Here is a 17202-nt window from a genome sequence, read left to right as displayed (position 1 = left end):
AAACTCGACCATAAAGGCATTCCTTTGTGCTCCCTCTTTGCCTTTCGCCAGTTCCAATAAATCGCCAACATAAGCCAAAGTCTTGTCACCCCGCCATTCTTTAGACACAAAATCATACCTCCACACAATGGCACCTGAAAACACAAAAGAAAATATACTTTTAGGATAACACCTACTTACAGCATCAGAGATCATCTGCCAAACCACGTGCACGGGAACATCTAGCACATTCACCAGTTACTGATCATAAGCCCAAACAGTGTTTTCCAAGTTTGTCTAAGCTACTGAAATTTGACATTTTTTTCAACACTTTCTCTCCTTATTTATTCCTTACTTTTCTTTCCTTACTTTTTCCTTTAGAAAATTCGTGCCGTTACTATTTTTGTACTGTTAGTTCATTACCTTGCACTCTTTGCCCTGGATCCAGCTTCAGGCCTTGGAATCCTTCAGATGGCAAAGGGACAGTCTCGTTTTCCAGATTCTGAGTGACAATACTCCGATCTACAGTCTCCATAGTAACATTAGACCTTTTGTCCTTGGTATCACAGCATCGATCAACAGTAAATCCCAAGTAGCTGGCGTTCTTCCCCGAGTTAACTTGATTGCTATGAATCACTGCAGATACAATGTCACTGGTGTCGGACTTGGTGGCCATGCGTTCCCATGTTTCTTTTAACTTGTCCGTGACGGAATGTCCCTCGTGGCGCACTTTCAGAACGGCCTCATGGCTAGCAAACACGAATTCTTCATTTGTAGTGTCAACACTTGCTTGCACCCCTGGGTGGTCTGTGTTGGACTTTTCCCAAGAGGATGAGCCAAGCACCTGGGTACTCTGTTCCCCCTTGGTATCACTTGTGGCCACAGCACTTGATTTCCTCTTACCATGGGCCTCTGTCAACCCTTCTGTATCGGTAAGCTCTTCATCGCAAAATGGTTTCAGCTGTAAAATGCTGCGACAATAAGAGATCACCTTAGTAATCTCCTTGTCTAAAAGGATTGTTCCAGTAAATGAACAGTAGTGCTCATACAATGCCATTGATATTTTATTAATGCGCTGCGCTTGTTGAATGCTTCCCTGTGCTGCCATTGTCTGATAAGTGACGCCAAGGTTGTACACTGCGCAGACAAAGGTGAAGAAATCCGCTCGACTTGTGAGGGACTGAAAGTCTGTATGAGCTTGAATGCTGTCCTTAAAATCTTCAGTGGCGATATGTAAATGTTCCTGTCTTTGAAGTTCATCAGGAATCAGCTGTGAGTAATGCAACATGAATTCAGCTGCGCGACACTGCATAGAGTAAAACAGAACGTCCTGGTTAGCACTGTACAATTTTTTGTGAAAGCATTACATGTATTCAGTTCTTTGCTTCGCATTCGACAGCCCACCTTATATTAATCGGCCTGTAATCAGGAACTTCATTAAAATTACCAAATACAGAAAAATGATTAGAAAATGGTACCACTTTCATTAAATCTTACTTTAGTCAAAAGTTAATATGTGTGATTTAACACTGCCTAGGATGGAAACATCAACAATTACCACCATTAAAGACCGTGCAGTACCTTGTATGATACTGAGCTGAAAAATATGAGGGTGGAAACCTTGTCTGCCTGGTTGCTAGAGGCATGTCCCAGTGAATGAAGGCATAAAAATTAAATTACTTCGGCCTACCTCAAGGACATTTCTACAGGAACTTCATGTAATAACAGGAAGGACTGGCTGTACAATATGTTTTCATTTTAGTAATGCCCACCACCATCACCATCACCGCCACCTCTACCACCATCACGATCACCATCACTAATCATCATCATTATCATTATTGTAACCAAACAATGAACAATTGAGCCGGTCTTATTAGCTTTCCCGCGTGAACGTCACCAGGGAAATTGATTATTATTCACATTCACTCATATCAAATGAGCACGATTGAAGAGCAGCTTTTAAAGAGTTTAAAGAGTTTTAAGTTTAGAACTTCTTCATTCCCTACAGCGCCAAACGATGTAAGTGTTCTTTCTTTGCCTTTCGGTTCTAGTTTTCTGGTTTGCTTGTAGTAATTTGTACGCTTAGTAAGTTTTGTTTATCCAATTTGTGTTTCAGTTTAAACCCCATTATTCTACGTTTCGTAAGTCTTCTGTCCACGCGGGTGTTAAAAATCATGGCGTAGTGGCCTGCGGCAGTAAAATTAATTCTTAGCGAAGTGAACTACGGGAGTAACAATCATCATCATCATCATCATCATTAATCGTTATTATCACCAGCTGATTGTGAGCAAGCAACTTCCATACTGTTATGTATTATCTCCATTCAGTCGTAGTAGTTGCCAGGTCAGAAGACTTTCAGATGAACGTTACCTTTCTTCAAGTTAAAAGCATTAGTTTGAGTATTGGGAAGGTCGTAGATGAGAAAGAGTACTTTGTGCATTACTTGACTCACCTTGTGTCTAGCATAAAATAGTGGAGTGTACTGCGATCTCAGGGCAGATTCGTATGAGCAGTAGTAGGCTTGCAGCAGGGGATGAGTTGCCGTCAGACCATACATTTGGGCCAACGGAATATACTCACTCAAACTCATCTGTTCAAGGCAATTGGCTAGAATAGCTAGGCTGGATGAGATACCCTTTGTATCTGGAATGGGAAGTGTGCTGTTCAAAAAGAGGTATATAACAAATGAAATTACTCTCGCTCTTCTTCATGAAGTTGAAATGTAGCGAACCTCTGTAGTAACATTTGCACTTCCTATCTTAGTTCTTGAGTCATAACCAAAGACAAATGCAACACGGAGCCCCCAGTATGCCAATGGAAAAAAAAAGGACTAAAACAATGATAGGATAAATAGTAAACAAATAAATTCATAAATTCATATCCATACAACAAACAGTGAATTCCAATATGTTTTCATTCATTTTGCTTATGATCAATGACATGAAACTGCCAACCATTGCTTCTTCCAGTGCCTAGAGAACTAATGGGGACTGGAGAATTAACAAAACAAAAGCAAACTTTAAGAAGGGACCAGTTAAAATAAAATGAGGTTATATCTGTGGTTTAAATACTCAAACCAGTTCAATTTTCATTTTTCTATTTCTTCAGATTCTTTACCTTGCTAGTTAAAGCCATGTTCAAACCTGATGCATAAACTTCAAAACTCTATTCAAATTTCCAAAAAATACTGGTCACATGTGATAAAGAATGACTGTAATTTAGATGGCACAAGCTACAATCAATCATCTCTAGACATACCTGAACAAAATGAGTGATTCAATTAATAGTTTCGCTCCTTGCAGCCACTGTCCAAGATTGTACTGAATATCACCTTTGGTCTGAATACAAACTGCACTGACCAGTTGATGGTCATGTTTTTGCTTGTAGACCCATTTACCCACTTGGCTCTTCTTAACTAGAAGTTCATCAAGAGCTCTCTCTGCACCTAATCGAAACATATGTGAAAAATTAATAATATAAACTGCCCATGGCAATTATATTATACAACAGTTACATTTAAATAAATAGGTCCCCAATAATTTTTACAGGCTTGGTGAAACACTGGAAAACCAATTTAGTTTAAACAGACAAAACTCAAGTTCTGGCCCAAATCTCGCTCTTTTACTGCTTTCACTGCCTTGCATCAAAGCACCTGAAAAAGCCCAAGCCATTCTGTTTTCTTTATTGCCAAAGAGTTTGTAAGAAATTCTCCTGTAACAAAATTTTAAGTTCAATTGTCTCAAAAATGACAACCAAATGCCTGTAAATCCTAAAAGGCAAAGACGACTTAGAAAATTACATGTAAAACCAAAAGATAATTTAATATTCCCAGCAGCTAATGTATATTTGTAAAGCATTTGTCAGTTCCTTAGTGAGTGCATGCATATCCTATGGAGTAAACACAAAACTGATAAACAGAATTACGGGTACATTAAATACCATGTAAGTCACCCGCATTTTTCATAACTCTGACTTTTCTAATGAGCAGTTGAGGTGCAATTGCTGTGCCAGGGCTGTTAGTCTTCAAGTACTCAACAAGCTGCAGAGTTGTGTGTGAGCTTCCCTGCCAATAACTGAACCTGTCTGTTACAAATACTAGAGCTGCCACTGTACTGTACATCTTCTCCCTGACTGCTTGAAACAAACACTCCTTCAACAAAGAAAGTAAAATTTATGGCTTTAATATTAATATTAATATTACATAAATAAATAAATAAATAAATAAATGAATTCAGAATGAATGAATGAATGAATTCAGAATGAATGAATTCAGAATGAATGAATGAATGAATGAATGAATGAATGAATGAATGAATGAATGAATGAATGAATGAATGAATGAATGAATGAATGAATGAATACGTGAATACATTTTGACCTCTCAATTTCTAGATCACTTTGCAGACCAACTACAACTTGAGGTTTCTTTGACTTTCTATGTGCTGTACATGTTTTGTTTTAAAAATTATTTCAATACAATAAGAATATATCAGATTCTATATTTCACACAAGAATAACATTAAGACAGCAGAGTACCATGCTCTGTTTTGACAGTTAACAACAGTTCAACAGAACAGTTCAACTGGTTGGTTGACTGCATGATGTCATCCAATGTATATTTGAGGAGAACTTCTGCCACTAGACAGGACAAAAACAATCACTGAAAATGAAATCAGCTAACAGCAAAAATTATGTAAATTAATGCAGCCTTCCAGTGTTCTTGTTTTGACACAGATAAATACACATGCCAATCAACTGGTTAGCTAGTCAGCAGCTGGCAAGCTGGTCGGCAGACATGTGTCAGTAATGTAACTACAGAGAGTTAGTGAGAGGAAAATTGTCTTTTACTCAGAGTCACTCAACACACACCTCCAAGATGTCCTGCTCAGTTAAATGCGGTGCAAATGAGTTCTTTGCTGTTATCAGCTCTTTTATATTGTACCTCTCTTCTGCTCCAACATTTGTAATGTACTGCCTGCATTAAAAAGATAGTTAGAAACATATAAATTTGTTTATTAAAGGTATTACCGACATCTATGGTGACAATAAAATGAACTGATGATCAATGAGAAAATGGAAACAATTTTACTAAACACTCACAAGCTAGCTAGAACTGTTTTCACCTTACTACATGTAAGAGCAGTAACTTGCAGAGACAGCCGTATGGCTATCAATACCCAGGGGGGGGGGGGGGGGACCTTAATGCTGTGGGTGATCCTGACTGTTGTAGCTTTAATACCCAGTATATAATTATATACCCTAACAGTGACCAGCTTCTAATTTCTCCTTACAAGGTTGCTATTGTAACATTAGGCATACAGTCAGGTAGCTATATGTTAAAGCTTATAAAGGAAAGAAAAGGGAAATTAATGAAAGAAAGAAAATTTGAAGATGAAATGTCTTACTTCTCCCAACTAGTGTTGTAAGAGATATAGGATGAAGAGTAGGAAGAATGCAAGTGTTGATGTAAGGGCCTTAAGATCCAATCATTCAAGTAAAACAAAAAGGATCTAATTGTTATCAGATCCTACCCATTGTACCAGATTGCACCACTGTGCAAGCTAAGACAGTTCTGTCTTCATCAGGAGGAAGCTAAGTCTGAGAGCAAACTTGCTGTGGTTTGAATTCGCATTTTATCTGAAGCTTTTCAAACTATAGCTACTTGGTTTTCTTTTTGTTCTATTTTTGTGGTGACTCTAAGATAAAGGAAATAAAAAAAAATGTTTTTATATTGTCTTAAGCAAAAAAAAAAAAAAAAAAAAATTAAAAACAACACCATGCTTATTATAAGATACCACATGGATAACTCAGTTTTCTTACCACTTTTCAGGCACAAATGGCCAAGCATTCCCTTGTTCATCATTTACAAGCTGGTGAAGTTTTTCAGAAAGAAGACCATACCACAGATCAAAGACACTGAAATGCAACTGAGTTTCAGGGCTGAAGCCATTGTTGTCAGAGGCGTCAATGAGTTGCAATGAGCTCAACTGAATGCAACAAGCAACTGAGACTGAATGGACGCCCTTATTTGTTCTTGTGTCTTCACTGATGGCTTCTTTATCCACCAAGCCAAGTCTCACAAGCTTTCCTATCTCTTCTGACACAGTCCTTAGGGGAAGCGGTTCTCGTAACTGACAAAGCTGACCAAGTACTTGTTTCTCCCAAACTGTCAAGTGTTGAAATACAAACTGGAGCACCATAAGAAAACCGGAAGATTCCTCTTCATTCAAGTGTTCAGAGTGTGATAAGAACGCACAGTCAAAACTTTCTGGTGGAAGTTTAAATTCATTGACCGCATTAGTCAAAATTTTCAGTGATGTTGGGTTGCCATTCAGTATGGTGCAAATTCTCAACAGCTCATCATCACTTAACTTCCAATGAGGTAGTTTGTTGCTAAGGGATTGCTTGAAGGAATCCATACAAATACCTTTTAGTTCCACAGACAGGACAGTCTGTTCTGTCAGCGTGGATTGAATGAGAGGAGCTTCTTTCCTTGTACTGACAACAATTACATGTGCTTTTATTTTAGGCAATAATTGTGATAAGTGTGACCAAACCAATCCGCCATCTGAATATACATCATCGATACAGACAAGCTTGAAGTTAGATGAAATGAAGGCTTGTGTTGCCTTGTACTTCTTGCTTAATTTGGCACTTGACTGCAAAAGTAATGAGGCAGTGGCTTTATCTAGTTTGTCCTTTGAAATCCCACTCAGAAAATTCCACAGTGACTGTGCGGAACATCCTGCTCTTACTCTCAAACCACATATTTCAGATTGTTTAAGATTTCTTTCCAGGAGTGTATCACAGACCTTACTCAGGAATGTTGTACGTCCAGAGCCAAGTTCACCATAAACAACAACACAAGTTGGATCTTTCCCTTCTAAGTGGTCAATTATTGATTCCAGAGAATTTGATAGTTCAAAATCTGAATTTTGATACTTCCTGTTGTTGCCATGAAATAGGATTGGTTTAAGTGATGCATAAAACATTTCCATGTCGGTAATTTACCCTGCAAATGAAAGAGAAAGCGATAGTATAAAGGCTTTAGTGAGGAAAAAGTGACAATCCCGGCTAAACATCATTTTATGATGATGATGATGATGATGTCAGTATTATTTTTATAGTGGGGTCTGAACTTTCCACTCTTATACAAAACAAAAGGTTAAGGAGTTCTCCTTTTTTCCATAAGCTGGCTTGATGAGGGGGAGGGGTTGCTGGGCTGGTAAGTTCAATGCCTTTAACCTCTGGAAAAGTCTGTTACTGGTCATCACAGTAGTTGGAATTAGTTAATATGTACAATAAGATATTGGTACAGACATATCATTTTGACTGCTGACGGCTAGTCCCATCAGGTACCCATTTGCACCATTATGGTTGGCTGTCATTTGTATTATTTTGACCCTCATATATGAGTCATGAAACTATTCTCTCTGTGATCTGCTGCTGAATCAATCTTCTCTTGGGTTAAAATCACAATTGAAGACACCCATGCTTCAGGAATGTTGTCTCTGTATATCCCAGTTGATGCTGAGGGTGAACTCTTACAAATGTGAATAGCTTTGTCAACCCTGGAGGTGTACGTACCGGTAAGAATCTGAATCAATAAACTTAATTTTATTTCAAAGCAGACAGTTGCTCTATAGTCTCATATTGGAGGTACTGGTCTAGGGCACGCTCCTCAATAATTATATTCTTGACTGCATAGTTCTTCCTGTGTCCTCAATGTATATAGGAGATCAGTACAGCAGTGGACTGCAGAGGTAAGCTTCTTGATCGAACAATTACCAGGATCAAAATGAACCAATCACAGCTAACCACCTTGATTCAAAAGGTGATCTATAATTTTATTAACTGATGAAGACTAGCAAGAAGCAGCTAGACTAAGATGTGACTATCTTGAGAAGACAAACAATAATTTACTGTATTATTTTTATTTTGTTTCTTACTCTTTCCTAATGATGCTTCCTGCCTCTATGTCATATCATGATCATTGAGCACTAGAGCAGTTTTCAATTAAGTGTCGCAAAACCAAAACCAAAGCAATTACTCTGACCAATCACAACATACCGAAACACCGTATTGAGCCAATCAGAATGCAAAGGAATTACATGTAACTGGTGCAATGCGTGGGGATATGCGCGTGTGCAAATTGTGATTGGTTTTGCTTTTGCTTTTGCTTTTCATTGGTTGAGAAAGTGGCAGAGGTTTTGCTGGCCAATCACAGAGTAAATCAATGCAAAACCAGAGCAAATGCAATTTACTTTGCAACTTTTTTCACTTTGATTCACAATCCTGGTTCCCACTCTCTTTTCCTGCTCCTTGAAGACTCCCTATCTCCTTTACACACCCCTTAGAAATTCTTCCTTCAGTCCTCTCTTAACCAGCTCTTGTAGACTTCCTACCATCTTTTTCCCATTGCTGGTGCGCCCAACTCCCCTTCCAATTCAATGGCTGCTGGTCAATGAGTTACAGGAACTAACAGGCTACAATTATGGAGACCATAATTAATTATGATTTACACCTTCATTCTGGATTAGCAGTCAACGAGCCCTCTTCACAGGGAGACTCGTGCATCTTGGAGAATAAGGAAAATCTGATTGCCAAACTAATTTTGTCATAATTACAATCATTATTTCCGTGTTCACTCAGCCAGTGAGACTATCAAAAGAAACAGTGCAGATAGGAGACTGTCGGCATTACCGGTATTTATACCCTTTGTTGGTCATCTACTGTCTCCGCGTGCTTTATTGTTCATCCCTTTGTTTTTCGTTGCGCCTGAGCCGGCAGGGCAAGCACGTCTCCGTCTATAATCGCAAAAATGGTAAAGAGACTGTTGTTTTCGTACTTTCTATCTGGTACTTTCGTTTCTTGATGTCCCACTAAAGACCGGAAGCTACTATTTTCTACCATTTTAAAACTAGCACCCAATTCTTTATGGAAATCCCAGAATCTGGGGAGAAATGGAACTATATATAGTAGCTATTTTAGACATACCTTTAACCAACTTCTTGAGGACACAACACCAGTGCTGCAAAGCTGTAACACTTTCCGCCGCAACGACTGGCAACGACGGCAACGACGGCAACGATCCCAGAGACTGGGGACAAGCTTTGACGTTGGGAACTGAGGAAAACACATGAAGGGCGATGGCTTCCGGGAGAAATTTTTTCCTACCGTTCAACTTTCTCATGCCCTGCAACTATCCGCGGATTAATTTTTTCCACGCCAATTTTGAATTTAATCGCTCGCCCCTGGGTCTAGATAAAGGAATGAAGGTACAAACTTACTGGCCATACAGCCTATACAGCTGTGCATGATAGACTCCCAAACTGACCTCTTTTGGTTCGTCACGCAATCTCTCCTCCCAAACGTTGGGTAGGAGATTGCGTGACGAGCCGACATCTGTTATTCATCCATTTTCGGAATTTTTCCAATTTTCTTGTACCGCTTTTCGGGCTAAAACCTCTGCATGAGTTTTCTTTCGCTATTTTATAAGACGTTGTTCAATTTTTGTCTGTAAAAAGGTTAGCATGCCAGCTTGATGGTTACCACCCCGTCCCCCTTGAGAAATAAACGTGACGCTCCAATAGCGTAACCTGGGTCTCCTGTTCCTTGTTGTTGTTTAAAAAAAAAACTGTTCTTGAAAGCACAGTACTGCAAGAATTCGGTAGAGTGTGGAATAAGTAGCTTGATTAGGAGCTATAGGTTCGTTGTGGTGAACTTAGTTTTAGAAATGGATACGTGGGGCTACTTCAAGTTGTACACTCTGTTGTTCGAGAAGTCCCGGTGAATGACTTGGGCACCTGTTGACGGGGATAAGCCGGAAGGCACGCTCCTCTGGAATTCACCCTGTTTTGTCAGGGGTTTGAATTCTTTTTTGCATCAGTAGAGCGAACAGCAGCACAAATCAGAGAGTTCCTTTGAGCCAACTCTTGACTAGTAAATTTAGTATTTAAGCAGAAATAGAAGAAAGGGAAAATTTTATAACTGGGGCACAAGTACCCCGTAAAAATCCTCTGTTCAGGGGAGGGGGGCACAGATAGGTGGAGCTAACAAGAATCAAATTACCGTAATTTTTTAAGCAGTAAAGCAGGGGACTCCCTGCAAGATAACATAAGAATTTCCAACTGTTAATTCTTTGATAGAATATTGATGATTGCAGCAAAACTGGAAAGTCCATAATATTCACTTTCTACTTAAACTATTAAGAGTCAGTGACTGGAAATATCGAGAATGGTTGGCCAGGTTAAAAAAATCGTAAATCCTGAAACTTTGCCTACAGAACGCTTTTAGGGAGCCACTTTCGAAAATATTATTCCGATTTTCTTAGAATTTAAAGTCTTCGAGAAATTCGCAAAAAACGAAAATATAGCTTTTTGCCTCATTAAATATGCAAAAAATATCTGGAAAATTGACAAAGTTCTCGGTATTCGCATTGAAACAATTTACAAAACTAGAACTCAGTGAGGGTAAACTTAGCATAAGAGCTTTACTTTTCTTCTATCTAACAATAGGAAGTTTTAAATTTTTCAAGCATTTTGAAGGATTCCGTCGACCGTTGAAGAATTGCCTTCTAAAGCCCCTATGAAAACTGCAAAAGTTGCGTACTTTTACGAGCTTAAAACGCATCTTGGTATGTCCGATATGGAGCTAAAACAAGTACTGTGCAAAAGAGTGTCGTTTGTACTATAATAATATGGAAAAAAATTCCTGGGCAATTGAGGTTCACACAGGTAAAATGCAAAAGTTCGCGACAGTCTCTGTTCAAATTTGCATAATGCGGTATATATGTGTTCAAAGAACTCTATTGTTGAGCACTATAGTCTCTTTTTGTTCCATTTGTGGGCCATGCTTTGTGGGAAATATACAAAAGGAAAATTGATCCATGTTGTTATTACAACATTGTTTCATTATTTCACGCAAGATAGAAAAAAGCTATAGAAAAAGCCCAAAATATAAGTTCAAACTTACATAGATTAAACACGCTACATGTATTCCGTGACTGGTGTCATGTAAGATATATTTTCAGTTAACTCTAATTGGAATTCCTCGATTATTGAGGTTTAGACACTTGCTTATAATAGATTCTTATATTGTGGTGTACTTATTCCAACCGAGGTCAGGTCGCGGGATAGACATCAAATAGTCTCAATATTATCATTACGAACTGCTGTATGGAAAAATGATCAGTGATTCTCTTACAAAGACAGAACAGGTGTGTAAAATGTAACGGTGCCCGTTACATTTTTTCCTGTCACCTCCCCAGTAAGTAAAACATTTGCATATCTCGCACTTGTTTTGCACGCGCACTACGCCATCTGCAGGTACATGTTTACAGTTGGGTTTCAATATAATTTTCGACAGATAACAGCTAGTTTTTCAGCTGGAAGACGTTAACCAGACATAACTAAACGATGACATCAATGGCATCAATGAAATCAATGAGTAATCAATAGGTAATCGATAGGTAATCAGTTGATTAGTCATTGATTATTGCCGATGATCAATGAGTAATCGATGACTAATCGATGAGCCACAAAATTTTTGGTCATCGATTAGACATCGATTGCATCGATTAGTCATTGATTGCATTGATTAGTCATTGATTTCATCCATTACTCATCGATATCATCTCGTGGCTGCAAACGTATTTGGCTAAGAAAAACAAAATTAAAACAACTTAAATGTAAACAGATGTTTCCAGGTTTATTCTTTTTAGCTTAAGTAGTACATGGAAATTAAGCTTCAGAAGGTTCTCCAGTATCTCTCAACCTGGTTATGTAACTGCTTATGACTGATGTTTCCCTAAGCCAAAGCAGTTTTACTTTGCTGACAAACACCCACAAAAAAAAAATCGATAACCACGTAGTCGATTCTTGTCAGCGTACTTGTTAGTTTCATTTTCAGACTGGTTGGTTACTGTTCAGTTGTTTTGTTATTAAAGAAAGAGTTGGGTTAAGAGAAATATTGCACAATTGAGAATCACCTGTATTTGTGATTAGGACTTTCCGTCTCGACATCGTCAACAGGAACTTCAGATACAAGGAAAAATGCGTCTAACACAGATAAAAGAATCACAAACGAAAAAAAAAAAAAATGGTACAAGAAAGTAAGAAAAGCGTCTTTCGTACGCAGTATAATAGTCGATGAGTAATCGATGGGTCATCGATGAGTAATCAAGTACATCAATGAGTAATCGATGTCATCGATGAGTAATCGATAGGCCACACAATTTTCGGGCTTCGATTACTCATCGACTACTCATTAATCATCGCCAATAATCAATGACTAATCAACTGATTACTCATCGATTACTCATTGATTACCAATTGATGTCATTGATCATCGATTAGTTATGTCTGGCGTTAACAGTTAGTGGTTAGCGATATGCTGCTGTTCTGGTGTTCCTGGTTTACATAACGAGCCAGACGTTCTTAGCAACCAAAAAACAGACCTGGGATCCCGTGGAGATGTAGAACTTTTAGTCCTACAATTCCACGGGATATCCAGTGGCTTACAACATTCCAGTGTAATCATATCCCTGTCAGTGATCGTTTATGTTCCACAAAACGCGTCAAGTTTTGCACGAATGTGTCATAATCCTAAAGTGTGAAATTATATTTACTGTAAGACAATTCCATTGTGTCAGAAAGATACAAAACATTTTAATAGTCGGCGATTCGGGAAATCGCGCGACTGACGTGAAGAATTTGGATTAAAAGAAAAAATAACGTTGAAACAATGTGTTTTCTAGGTTGGGGCGCAAACGCCAGTTCAAAACTTAGACTTTTTGATACATTTCTTACTCTTGTAAAGCTACGGAACACGAATAGATGAAACGTTTTCGCTAATCTCAGTTATCACTGTTATTCTGTAAGCGAAGTGACTATGCCCAGCAGCCCAGAAATGCCCGAGAGTCAGAAATTTTCTCAGATTTTCCGCGGAAAGCCTGATTGAAACCTGTTTAGGGTATTCTCTGTATACATGTTTGTTGCTTAGCGATTCCAAACATAATCTGAATTTTCTAGTATTCGAATTCGAAGATCATGTGCACCGACACTTTGAAAATCAGTTAATGTTATGGGCAGTCAGGAAATTATCTCAAAAATTATGTCAAAGTTCTCAAGAGCGATAGAAATCTCGAGTACATGATGTAATTCTTTACGAGAAATGCCGAGCGATTCTGGAAACAGCACGACGGAAAAATCACTATCACGATTTTGTTACATATCCCGAAGCGCTCAGCAACTGTATTGCATGGACTTCAGCCTGAATGAACCAGAAAGGATATGTAACATGTTCCTATAATGTCACGCAAGACGGTAAAATCACTATGACGATTTTGTTACATATCCCGAAGCGCTCAGCAACTGTATTGCATGGACTTCAGCCTGAATGAACCAGATAGGATATGTAACATGTTCCTATAATGTCACGCACGACGGAAAAATCAATATCACGATTTTGTAACATATCCCGAAGCACTCAGCAACAGTATTGCATGGACTTCAGCCTGCATGAACCAGAAAGGATATGTAACATGTTCCTATAATGTCACGCACAACGGAAAAATAACTGTGGCGATTTTGTTACATATCCCGAAGCACTCAGCAACGGTATTGCATGGACTTCAGCCTGGATGAAAAAGAAAGGATATGTAACATGTTCCTATAATGTCACGTACGACGGAAAAATAACTATGGCGATTTTGCTACATATCCCGAAGCACTCAGCAACGGTATTGCATGGACTTCAGCCTGGATGAACCAGAAAAGGATATGTAACATGTCCCTATAATTTCACGCACAACGGAAAAATAACTATGGCGATTTTGTTACATATCCCGAAGCGCTCAGCAACTGTATTGCATGGACTTCAGCCTGGTTGAACCAGAAAAGGATATGTAACATGTTCCTATAATGTCATGCACGACGGAAAAATAACTATGACGATTTTGTTACATATCCCGAAGTACTCAGCAACGGTATTGCATGGACTTCAGCCTTGGTGAACCAGAAAAGGATAAGTAACATGTTCCTATAATGTCACGTACGACGGAAAAATCAATATCACGATTTTGTTACATATCCCGAAGCGCTCAGCAACTGTATTGCATGGACTTCAGCCTGGGTGAACCAGAAAAGGATATGTAATATGTTCCTATAATGTCACGCACGACGGAAAAATAACTATGACGATTTTGTTACATATACCGAAGCGCTCAGCAACTGTATTGCATGGACTTCAGCCTGGATGAACCAGAAAAGGATATGTAACATGTTCGTATGATATGAACGAGCGAGGGAAAATGACGATTTTGTTGTTGTTTTTGTTTCCTATAGTGTCACGCATTACTGAAAAATTATGTGGTTTTTGTAAAATATCCTGTAGCACTCGGTAACGTAGAAATACTACGAGGACGTTTGCGTGGGAAAACCAGAGCGGACTTATAATATGTGGCTACATGGTGATTTTACTATATATCTGGATCCGTCTTTCAGAAAACTGGTGTACCATGGACTTCAGTCTAGGGTCTAACCCACGGATGAAAATAGTGATTTAACATTTTAGTAGCTATCTAGTCCCCATACAATCTAAAAGCATGGCAATGGGTGTAAGTTATAATATAAATAAAATATTATTCGGAAGACTTAACTTGGTGCGTTTGACTTGTTGAGTTTTGAAGCTGTTGTCTTGATTCGATGCTCTGGGAGGTTGGTCACGGGCAGCGCAAGCTGAAAACACTTTCTGGTTCTCTCCGTCGTTCTTGGGTGAATGAATTCATGTATAAATCAATCGTGGCTGGCGGTTTCGTTTGGTTTTCAACAGCTGTTTTATGGTTTAAGCGAAAACCAATCCAAATGTATAGTCAGGGCAGCTCCTTTGCTACCCTTCCCGTGAAAAGAAAAGCCACGCGCCTTCTTTAACTCCTCAAGGCAAATTCGATTGGAAACTGGCTCAATTTCGCACAAATGCGTCAGAGAGACACCATATCTTCTAACTCAGAGGAACATCTCGTTTTGTATCCGTTTTCAACGACCGATGACGGGTTCATTCGAAGTCGAAGTCTTTTTTTTCATATCTGACCGCGCAATATTCCCGCGTTATGAAAATTTATTATAAAATATCAATTATGTGGCCAGATCATATCTGAAAATAACCAGGTTACTTTTGTACACAATTACTCTCACTGAAAGCAATTATCGCTAACCACAATAGAACCGCAAAAGTCTTGCGATGACAGCACCCTAACAGATAAATGACATCACCCCATAGCAACCGGACCTGGCGAATTTTTGAGCTTCCGGTTAACTCTGGCTCGTGATGGTAAAGGTTCATTGAAACTTGATTTGGTCACAGTAGGAAAATTTTGCTTCCAATTTAGTCGTGTACTTGGTAACGTAGTTGATTGCGTCATGTCAACCCAGCGCGCGCGTGGCGCTTAAACCATGCCTTGTGTGATGCGCAGAACGTGTGCGCACTAACAAAAGTAGGCACCTTAATACAATTTCAATTGTTTATTTTTTTAAAAGTCCTCTTGTTTACTGAAAAATTTTCACGGACGAGCATTATCCATCCGGGTATTTTCCTCGGACGAGCACTATGAGCTGATAGTGTCACTCCGCCGAAGAACACTATCGCGTCACGTGATCAATGTAAGCCAATTAGAATCGGAGAAAATTTAGTGGTGAACTATAATGGCTGATAGTATACGAGTAACTCTGCTAAGAGATTGCCGCATTCGCACTAGTATACTAGTGGAATTCTTCAAGTACCGGAGAACATCAAGCTTCATCAGAAGATATATAAAAACAAGTATCATTTCTCGAAGTCACGTTGTGGCGGGAATAAAGACACTCTGATTTTCCTACCCTTCTATATACCTCAATTTGTGAAATCACTACCTTTGAATATACCTCAGTCATGAGAAAGGTACACTTTACAGGCGAAGCCTCCCCCTAAAGGTCATTATAGGAAGTGCGCTCCCACCCACTCCCCCTACCGTGGGAGCTTATAGTCGGGAAATTCGTCAATTTGAAGAGCAAATGTTTGGAATCAGTTAGCATTTTCAAAGAAATATAGAATACTGACAAGAGGTTTGAAAAATTTGTGAATATTCTAGACTGCGGGGATATGAAGTTACGCCATATCTAAGGTGAGAAGTTCGGGGTTTTTCTCACAATTAACATTTCACAACGGGAAAGAGCGAACAATTGCCTCTTCTGGTTTTGCCAGTAAATAGAGTTATTGCGCTGCTGCTATTGGCTAGTGCTGCTTCATGGAACTGTTTTCTATCGATTCCAGATAATGCATTTTAAATCACCGCGCGGGTTTTCAGCTTCCTTATAAGCTCCTTGTTTAGTCTTGATTTGCCCGTCGTTCGTTGCCGTAACCTGTGATCAGGCGCGGAGGGTATGATCACCAGTTACCGTTACCGTTGTCATTTCCCACAGGTTCAAAATAGTCGTGGGGCCCCTAGAATTCGAAGTGCCCCCTCCGGAGGAGCACAGCCAGTGCATTGAACCTCAAACTGCTGCGGCTTTGCTATCGTTATTTTGCAATCTTGCAACGAAAGCAGCGGGCTATACAGTCTAGGGTTGTATGAAGGTCTTACATTTAAACCGCATTTGTGGAAACATTTACTAAAACCCAAAACTTTATAATGAAAAGGTTAATATTTCCCAGAATTTAATTAAGAAAGCGTAAGACTTGGAACAAGGGAATTGCTGTCTTTGGTTAATTAGTAGCAGAAGATTCCGGATGAGTTGTATTCTTAGTGTAAACACTAGTCGCAAATTTAGGCCATCAGCGAATGACAAACATGGCTGAATTATTCTCAGAGAGATTCAAAATGTCAGATTTGAATGGTGCTTGACAGTGGGTCATTTCCGAGTTGCCTTGTTCCTTTGTATGAAAACGATTCTTTGAGTGAAACTATTCTTATTTTATGGCAAGCTCCGCGAGCGGACAAGATGAATCAAATCCTGCGCTGTGATTGGCTACCCGATCGGGCAAGATGGAGCTATCTTGCCGGCTCGGGATTACCCGCCGTGTCCCGCAAGAAAAATTTCCCCGAAAGCCATATAATAAATCCTTTATTGACCAAGCTTGTTCAGTCAAGATGGCTGGATATTGGCCTCGTTCTTTTTTTGCGAGTTTATGGACCTCGACTCCGTCTCGGTCCATAAACTCGCAAAAAAAGAACTTGACCAATAT

At 39.2% G+C, this 17202-nt stretch overlaps 1 pseudogene across 1 annotated transcript in view; it reads right to left on the bottom strand.

The window, feature by feature from the left end:
• The window catches only part of LOC145500900 (uncharacterized), an 11345-nt pseudogene extending 3388 nt beyond the window's left edge, over nt 1-7957 (bottom strand). The window contains exons 1-7 of the transcript XR_014051159.1: nt 5803-7957; nt 4852-4957; nt 3922-4132; nt 3241-3427; nt 2435-2642; nt 403-1285; nt 1-134 (exon numbers count right to left, since the gene is read on the bottom strand). The exon at nt 1-134 is cut by the window's left edge and continues 26 nt beyond it. The product of XR_014051159.1 is annotated as an uncharacterized LOC145500900 (transcript). The remainder of the gene's footprint in view (nt 135-402; nt 1286-2434; nt 2643-3240; nt 3428-3921; nt 4133-4851; nt 4958-5802) is intronic.
• Nucleotides 7958-17202: the final 9245 nt, after the last annotated feature.

This window comes from Orbicella franksi, chromosome 10 (assembly GCF_964199315.1).
Source record: "Orbicella franksi chromosome 10, jaOrbFran1.1, whole genome shotgun sequence".
Lineage (NCBI taxonomy): Eukaryota > Metazoa > Cnidaria > Anthozoa > Scleractinia > Merulinidae > Orbicella > Orbicella franksi.
Note: the sequence above shows the minus strand (reverse complement) of the source record. Positions and strands in the feature narration are given on the sequence as shown.